The sequence below is a fragment of the Sturnira hondurensis genome, unplaced genomic scaffold (assembly GCF_014824575.4).
Source record: "Sturnira hondurensis isolate 20B ecotype Veracruz unplaced genomic scaffold, ASM1482457v3 Scaffold0001020, whole genome shotgun sequence".
NCBI classification, from domain to species: domain Eukaryota; kingdom Metazoa; phylum Chordata; class Mammalia; order Chiroptera; family Phyllostomidae; genus Sturnira; species Sturnira hondurensis.
The window spans coordinates 1,228,405-1,237,669 of NW_028073651.1; positions in this window are offsets into that span (position 1 = coordinate 1,228,405).

Below are 9,265 nucleotides of genomic sequence, written 5' to 3' on the forward strand. Positions count from 1 at the left end.
ACATTATTTTAAAGCTTTGTAATCGGAGCGTAGTGACTCAGGATGGGGACATCTGCCTGTGGCCTGGGCCTCTCTTCATCTCTAACACAGCCTTTGTCTGAAAACCCCTCTGAGAGCAGCAGAACTCCGCCAGCCGTCTCTGGTTAGAGTCCGCATTTCTGTTGTTTTTCCATCTTTTTAAAAAATTTCAGTCTAAGTCTTTATGTTAAAGCTGTGACTCTTATAAGGAGCATTATTTGTTTCCATATATTTTAAAACATATTTGATAACTTTTTAAGATTTATTTCTCTTTAGAGGGGAAAGGAAGGAGAGAGGGAGAGAAATATCAATGTATATGTGTCCCCTGCTGGGAACTGGCCTGCAACCCAGGCATGTGCCCTGACTGGGAATCGAACCACGATCTTTTTGTTCATAGGCCCACGCTCAATCCACTGAGCTACACCAGCCAGGGCGTTATTTGATAACATTTTTAGTCCACTCACATTAATATAATTACCGATATGTTTGGGTTTATATCTACCACCTCATTTCATCTTTTCAATTTAGCTGATCTGTTTGTTCCCTTATTTCTCCTTTCTTTCCTTCTTTGGGATGTCTAGCTTTCTCAACACTCCACTCTTTTCTTCTATGTAATTTCTTAATTATGCATCTCTGATTCTTTTCACAGTGGTCCTTTTAGAGATTACACTTCGTAGCAGTATTTTAGCCAAGAACTACTTGTTACTTTGAACAGCTCCCAAGTATTGCTAGACCTTGAAAGTCCATTCACCACTTCCAACTCCCACATCATTAGAGTTGTCATTCATTGGGTTGGACCTAGACTTCACATTCCACAGTCCATTAAAACCGCGACTCCATGTCCTCAATACTTGCTGTGTCTACTCCCACAGCTGTTCTGTGATACCGTCTTCCCTCCCACCTGTGTTTCCTGTTTCAGTCTCAGATTGCTTTTCTTTTGCCTGAAGAGCCTCAGTTGGTTTTGCTGCAGCGCAGATGTGCTAGCACAGACCAGGCAGGGACCATGCACATCGATTATTTTGTTGTTGTTGATTTAGACCATGTTTATTTTGCCCTTTTTCGGAAGTATTTCCGCAGGTTATTTCTTGTATTTCAGCACACGAAAGGTGTCATTTCACTGTGTTCGGCCTTCCATCATTTCTTTTGAGAAGTAGGCACAACAATAAGGAAATAGAATAGAGAAAGGGAGACTGAAGCCCTGAATGGGAGCAGGAGGCTGTGCTGGGCACTGCCGGCTGGTTGTATGATGTTGTCTCATGTCGAATGGGGTTGGTGCCAGACTCACCAAAATACCATGGGTCTTGGAGTCTCCTCACATCCACAGGGTACCTGCTGAAACCCTTGAGGGCAGGGACTGGAGAAACTGAGACTCTGGAGAGGGGCCTCTGAGAGGCTCTGGGACTGGATCCCAGAACCGTGAGTGACCTCGCTATGTCTAGTTTTCTGATCTATAAAGCAGGGATCACGTGGTACCTACCTCTCGGATTGAAGTGAGACTCATAGGATTCAAGGTGCTTTGAATGGTACTTAGTGCATCATCAGTCACTAAATGTGTGATAAAGTCTCTACTCCCAGGAGAGGACAGAGAATGACAGGCCCCTCGGGTTTTATGAGGACTGTCATCCTGAAAATGGACCCAGCCAAGAACCTCCCACCATTGTCGGGTGGAAGGGCACTTTCGCCGTTGGAAGTCAGGTCTTGACAGTGACCCCAATGGAGCCAAGGTGCATGTCAGGCCCTTGGGATCAGCGGGAGGAAAGAGCCATGAACACAGACATCACCCTCACCCTGATGTCAAAATAGTAGCTCATGGTGTCTGAGTTGCTCTGGCTGGAGAACAACGCACCCTGGCCTTTAGTGCTGACAAACAACATCCTTATACGTTTCCAGTATCACCACCGAATGGTTAGAGACCTCAAGAATGGTGACGGCATTAGGCCAGGACTCATCAGCTCACTTGCTAGGAACCACTGACTTAAAGTCAAGTGTTCCCCCCAAAACAGACCAGTTCTTAATGACCTCAGTCACAGGTGATTCCCAGAGGCTGGAGGTGGGCTGGGCTCTGGGTCTGGTTGTCTTTATCAAAAATTGGGGTAAGGCCAGGGTGCAAGTGGGGAGGACAATGCTCAGGGCAGGGTTGGGGCTGGAGTCTCTGAAGCAGGAGGAGCCTGGCTGGCCCTCCAGGGCAGGGAACTGGTCTCTCAGGTCAGCTGAGTCAGGCCGTGGGGCAGCATAGAGGAGGAAGATGAAGATGGGGTAGTGGACAGGGAATGGGGTTTCTCAGAGGCTGTGCTGGTGGGACAGGGGGGTCAGGACAGGGCTCCCTTGAACACTGGGTCATTAATCTAACACGAGGTGGCTTTGGAGCCAGACAGCCATGAATCTGAATCCTGTCCCTGTTCAAATCCCATCCCCCAGACATGAAAAAGGCACTTACGGGCAGTGCCATCCACCTCTGAATAGTAAAGAGAGCAACTGCTCATGATGTGAGACACAGATGGCTTCAGCCCCATGCCTCCCATTTCTCTCCAGACAGGCTGGCCTATCAGAGAGTCAACACGCTCCCTCCCTGGGCACCAGAACGAAGTTCCAACCATGTAACCCACCTCCGCTCCAGGATCCTTCACCGTCATTCCAAGTTCTAGCCCAGAGCAAGGCCCCTCCCTTCACGTGGATCCCTGCAGATGGAGGGCGGGCCCTGCTGCTTGGGATGCCTGTGCCCACTCCTCTGTGCATGACCGGCACTTTTTTCATCCTGGTGCTTGCTGCCTGTTTCTTGCCCATCCCTCAGCTGTAATGACTCCTTGCCAGGGGCTGCCCAGCCTCCAGCAGGAGATGCAAGACACCCGGACAAGAAGCTCCAATAATCAGCTGCCTCTTCACCCCCATTCCAGCTTTGCCCACTCTGGTTGTCCCTGTCCAGGGACAAGTGGGCCATCTGTACTGGTCCTAGAGCTCTGTGAGGACCAGGACCAGCGCTGCCATGGCCATTGTCATGTGCCCTGGAATTGGGGACACTATCTCTTCACCAAGAGGGTGTTCAGAATCTCAGGACATGAGTATTCCCCGCAACCCCACTGGCATGTATTCCCTTCCCTGGGTCCTAGGATATAAGACCCTGGCAGGAGGCCCCTGTGAAGGCCACACACCTGTCACAGACGACCTCTCTCCCAGCCTACCTCCTTCAGTCCCTGGCCCACCCCTCGGAACATGCAGGGAGGCCCTGACCTCAGACACCCTGGAGGAGCCCTGCTGCAATGTCCCCACAGCTCCTGCCTGGTGTCCGCAGACCTATGCCTCTAGCACATGAAGCAGGACAGGAAATTGGCATTTCTTCCTGTCACCTGCTGCCGCACTGGCTTCCCCTCTTGTCCCCGGAGCAATAGACTGAATCTCCCTCCTGGCAGCAGGAGGTGGTGATTTCCATTGTCCATGGGTCCCCAGAAGGCCCTGCCAGGTGAAAAGCAGGAACCTTGGGGAGCACCAACTGAGAGTGGAGAGGGTCAGGTATGCAGGGTGTCACTGAGGAGCAGGGCCTGGGACTCCCGGAGCCAGAGGGCCTGCCTGCACGGACTGACAGGGGAGGTCACCAGTTACACTTCAGGGTTTCAGGCCTGGTCTCTGCTCCCTGCAACAGGGCATTAGGGAACCACTGCCTGGTGGGACTCCTGACCGCTCCTTGCTTTTTCAAAGGAAGAGCTGACAAGTTCTCTGACAGAGCTGGCCGTGTGACCTCATGCAGGGACTCCAGAGGGGCCTAGAACAGGGTTGCAGACCAGGAAACTTAAAGCTTTAAAAGTCAGAGTGTATGCAGCAAGACCATTAACAAATACCCAAGGGCCGAAGGCAGTCCACCTTCCCTGTAGACTGGGGTCACCACGGTTAGAAACCAGGAAGGATGCACCAGGCAGGGACATTTAAGGATGACATGGTGTCCCATCCTTGGGCACGTGTCTTGGAAGTGGCCACATTATGTTCAAGTTCAGATGATCTCTGCTATCATCACAACCAGAACTCTGCTCAGGTCTATGCAAAGAGACACTCAAACTCCCTCCTCCCACAGGGACATGGAGAGATACAAGGCAGGGACAGTGATACAGAAGAAAACAGGTGGGTGATGGCCTTGATCATTTCACCCCAAACCCTCTCAAGCCTGTAGGTAGGATCAGAGTGGGGAGCAGAGCTGCCTGGACAAAAAAGAGGGGCCACAGACACACAGATAAATCAGAATTCATCAAAGTTAAAAATTTTTACTTTATAACCATCATGGAAGTGAAAAGACAACTCCCAATATGAAAGAAAACATTAGCAAATCATATGCCTAATAAGAAAACTGTACCCAGAATACAAAACACACTTACCAGTCAACAATAAAAAGCCAAAGAACCAAATAAAAAGTTGACAAAGGACTTCCGGCCAAGATGGAGGCATAGGTAGACATACTGTGCCTCCTGGTACAACTAAAATAAAAACAATTTAGAAACAAAATAACCAGAACTGACAGAAAATTGAACTGTATGAAAGTCTGACAACCAAGGAGTTATTTTAACTCTTCTGTACACATTCATCCAGACCGGCAGGAGAGGCTGAGTCGAGTGGCCAGGTGGAGAGGGGTCGCCGCAAAAAAAGGGCCAGCAGGGGGCCTGCAAGGCAGCAGCAGGTGGACGTTGGGCATACAGGCAGCAGCTGGCAGACCCCGGGTGCAGGGTGGCAACAGGCAGACCCAGTGAGGTGGCGATTATGAAGTGGAGCACTGTGCATGGCCAAGTCCATGAAACCTTTTAAATACATTCAATGACAATGATGGAATCAACAGAGATGAATATTCCTGCAGACCCTGCAATCTGTGTACACACCAATCCTAGTCTTCTCATAAATATTTCTGGATGCATGCTGAGAAAATGCACATTCTGTCTAGTTGCCTCAGTGTCCTCCAGCACCTGTCACAGCAGTGTTTCTCTTGCAATCAGTTTCCCTCACCTCTATGGTGCTACCAGTTGACCATCCCCCATGGAACTGCAGACATTATGGCCCATGGCCTTTTGCAAGGCCTGGGCCAGGGACCCCTGCAAAAATATTGCCATCCTTTTTTAAAAATTTTTATTTATTTTTAGAGGGAAGGGAAGGAGAGAGGAAGAGAAATATCAGTGTATGGTTGCCTCTGCCGGAAACACACAATGTACCGTGTGTCCCCTGCCAGGAACTGGCCTGCAACCCAGGTATGTGCCCTGACTGGGAATCGAACTGTGATCCTCTGGTTCGCAGGCCCGCGCTCAATCCACTGAGCTACACCAGCCAGGGCTACCATTCTTTACTAAAAAAAAAAAAATTCATGCTGCTCCCAGATACTCTGAGGTTGTCATACCTACTTCCTTCTTTGTAGTGATGTCAATGTCTCCTGAAACTCACAGCACTGAGGCTTCTCATAAGAACTAGAAAGACCAGTCTTGCCTGGGGGGATATGAGCAGGAATGCAAGTCTGGTAAAAACCAGAGTGGATTTCTGCACTAAATTGTCCCCAAAGAGGCAGAGAAAGTTGAGACACACATAAAAGTTCTTCACATCTTGATACTTGTGGGGCCTGAAACTGCTTATAAACTTCACCACACAATAAATACAGCACTCAGGGTTAAAAAAGATTTGCGAAAAAGTCCTCCATTATTTTACCAAGCCAAGGGAGATCATCTTGGCAGTTCCTGCACTGGTGATTTGGACATTCAAAAATGATCACTGATTATGTAAAAAAAGTATGTCCTCCTATAAACTGACATCTGAATTCAGATGATATTTTCTGGGCCAAAACTGAATCACATCAACGCGCCAAGTACTGAGAGTGCAAAGAAAAAAAGACCTAAAAAGCTAGGCTACTCCTAATTTTCTCCAACAAATCACAAGGAACAGTTACTTTTTCTGAGCACATCAACCATGATGAGTCATGGAATCTCTTGGGACCTTATAGCTGGTAGATGGGAAATAGCTTCAACAGAAATACACAGTAACAGATGTAGAAAAACACCTGGATAAATAAAGTGCAACATGGATACACATGCCTCACAAATGAAAGGTTGTCATGGGAACCACTTTACTGTTGATGTTTGGCTGTATGACATCTGACTCAGCCAAGGCTTCACAGAATTCCATTATCATTAACATGAAAGAAAAATCCTGTACGTGTCCTAACATCTACAACCTTCTGCACATTCACTGTACTAATTAAGCCTTTCTCCTGTGTGAAATTTCTCATGATAGCGCAGGTGAATTTTACTGCAATAAGTATTCCCACATTCACCGCACTCATAAGGCTTTTCTCCTGTGCGAATACTTCGATGGTAACGTAAGCTAGCATGACTGCGGTAACATATCCCACATTTACTACACTTGTAAGGCTTTTCTCCTGTATGAAATTTCCGATGATAATGTAGGCCAGAGCTACTGCAGTAAGATTTCCCACATTCACTGCACTCATAAGGCCTTTCTCCAGTGTGAAGTCTCTGATGACAATTAAGGGAATTTTCTTGGGAGAAAAATTTCCCACATTCACTGCACTCATAAGGCCTTTCCCCTGTGTGAACTCTCTGATGACAATTAAGGGCATTCTTTCGGAAGAAAGACTTCCCACATTCGCTGCACTCATAAGGCCTTTCTCCAGTATGAAGTCTCTTATGACAATTAAGGGCATTCTTTCGGAAAAAAGACTTCCCACATTCACTGCACTCATAAGGCCTTTCTCCAGTGTGTAGTCTCTCATGAGAACGAAGGTGATCAGCTCTGGTAAAAGACTTCCCACATTCACTGCACACATGAGGCCTGTCGCCTGTGTGAATTCTCTGATGATAATTGAGAAGAGTGCTATTCATAAAAGATTTCCCACATTCATTACATTTGTAAGACCTTTCCCCAGTGTGAATTTTCTCGTGTAAATAAAGGTTACTTCTTGTTTTGAAAGATTTCCCACATGCACTGCACTGATAGGGCCTTTCTCCAGTGTGAACAGTCCGATGATCACGAAGATGAGCCAATATTTTAAATGATTTCCCACACTCACTACACTGATTTGGCTTTTCTCCTGTGTGAACTGCCTGATGATAACGGAGACGAGTGCTGTTGATAAAAGATTTTCCACATTCACTACATTTATGAGACCTTTCTCTAGCGTGAACTTTCTTGTGACGATAAAGGGTATATCTTCGTTTATAAAACTTCCCACATACACTGCACTGATAAGGCCTTTCTCCAGTGTGAACTGTCTGATGACGATGAAGCTGAGATAGTTTTATAAAAGATTTCCCACATTCACTGCACTCATGTGGCTTTTCTCCATCGGGAACTCTCTGACAATAACAAAACCTACAAATTCCTGGGAAATACTTTGCACCATCATGGCACACAAAACACTGTCTTCCAGTATGGACACCCTTCTTCTGAATACATACCTGGTTGCAGCCAAGGGCTTTTCTACACTCACTCAGGGTGAAATAATTTTCTCTGCCTTGAGTAGTGTCTCTAGAGGGCAATATTCCATTTGGACAATCCCTGGTGAGAGTAGCCTCTTGTTGGAGATGTTCTGACTCAGTAAGGATGTCTTGTCCAACCTCCCCACAGGTAAAAAGCTTCTGGGACACACTGACATTGCAGCCCTCTGCAAGTAGGATCCTGTCCACACCTCTTCTCAAAGGTTTCTCTCTCACGTGATGCTCTTGGCGCTGGTGACACTTTGTACTGAAGTAAAATCGTTTTGCACATGCCCCACACTGCAGTGATTTCTGGCTGGGTTGTGTATCCTGCTCTTCGGTCAAGTGAAAAATGTATCTCAGCACTGGCCCACAACTCTCACACGGGTGGCTCTTCCCGGAAGACAAAGCCACCTTGGGATTCTCTGACTGTACCACTCTTACAGAAACTTTTTGTTCAATCAGTTCATCCACGTCCTCTGCTCCACAGCAGCAACCTGAACAAAAGGAAACACTGGTCAAATGTATGCTGACATTATGGGGAAGGAATATCCTCATTAAAAATGGCCAGCTCTCACAGCTAAGCATGATTCTATGAAGTCATTTTCAAGAAACGTGAGTTACACACTGAAGGAAGGGCTGTTATACATTATTCGGCCAAAAGGCATGGCAGTGTTGGCGACCTCACCGAGGAAGAGACATGAGTGTAGGATGAAACACGAAGAACATAGTCAGGGTCTACTACTATTCTTCCACACATGGCTTGCTGTAGGATCTTTCCCACTGGTAAGGTGAGGCTGTGTAGAACAATTTGAATGAGCTCAACCTCATCTAGATCAGTTGTACTAGAGCCTGTGATGTTTAAGGTCAATGTAATGATACATGTGCTCTCCAAAGGTCTATAAGCATAGAACAAAGTTGGAGTGAAGTAAAAAAATAAAACAAAACAAAACCTGTAATAGAAAGAGTTGACACCCTGGCTGGTGTGGGTCAATTCAATGAGTGCCAGCTTGCAAACTGAAAGGTCACTGGTTTGATTCCTAGTCAGAGGACATGACTGCATTGCAAGCCAAGCCCCCAGTTAGGGGTACATGAGAGGCAACCAATCAATTTATCTCACATGTCACATGTTCCTCCCTCTCTTTCTCCCTCCTTTCCCCTATCTAAAAATAAATACAATCTTTAAGAAAAAAGAAATGGCTGAGGAGCAATGTTTACATAGGTGAAGATTACCTGTGTTCTGGAAATCTGACTAGAAATCTAACTCAGAAGTGAATATTTGACACTTTGTCAACAATAAACAGGCATAAGTAGAATGAGTTGAGGAATGAGCAATGGTAACAAAATACTAATCAACAAAATGGGTTCCTAGTTATGACTTTAGCAAAGCCCACGTGCCAAACCCTCTCCAACAGCCCTTCACCAAAATGCCACAGCCTGTGTCCACTCTCTGGATAGAATTGTTTTCCTTGGAATGCACAAATGCAATGTCCCCTTAAATCCCAGTGGAGCCATTACATGGAATACAGACAATATAAATTCAAAGAGAAGAATTGAAGAGATGGATGACCAACATTGTGGTAGAACAAGAAAGCACAAAAGACCACAGAGAAAAGGTCTATGTGAGTGACTTCAGCAAGACGGACGAATATGAAATAAGAGAATTCTCCCTTCTTTCATAGCAAGTAGATGGCTATCCATAAAAATGAATAAACAAATAAACAAACAAATCACGAAGGAGGTGAATATAAATCTAATTAAGACAAACAGAATATCAACCTTGAACAGATGGCTCA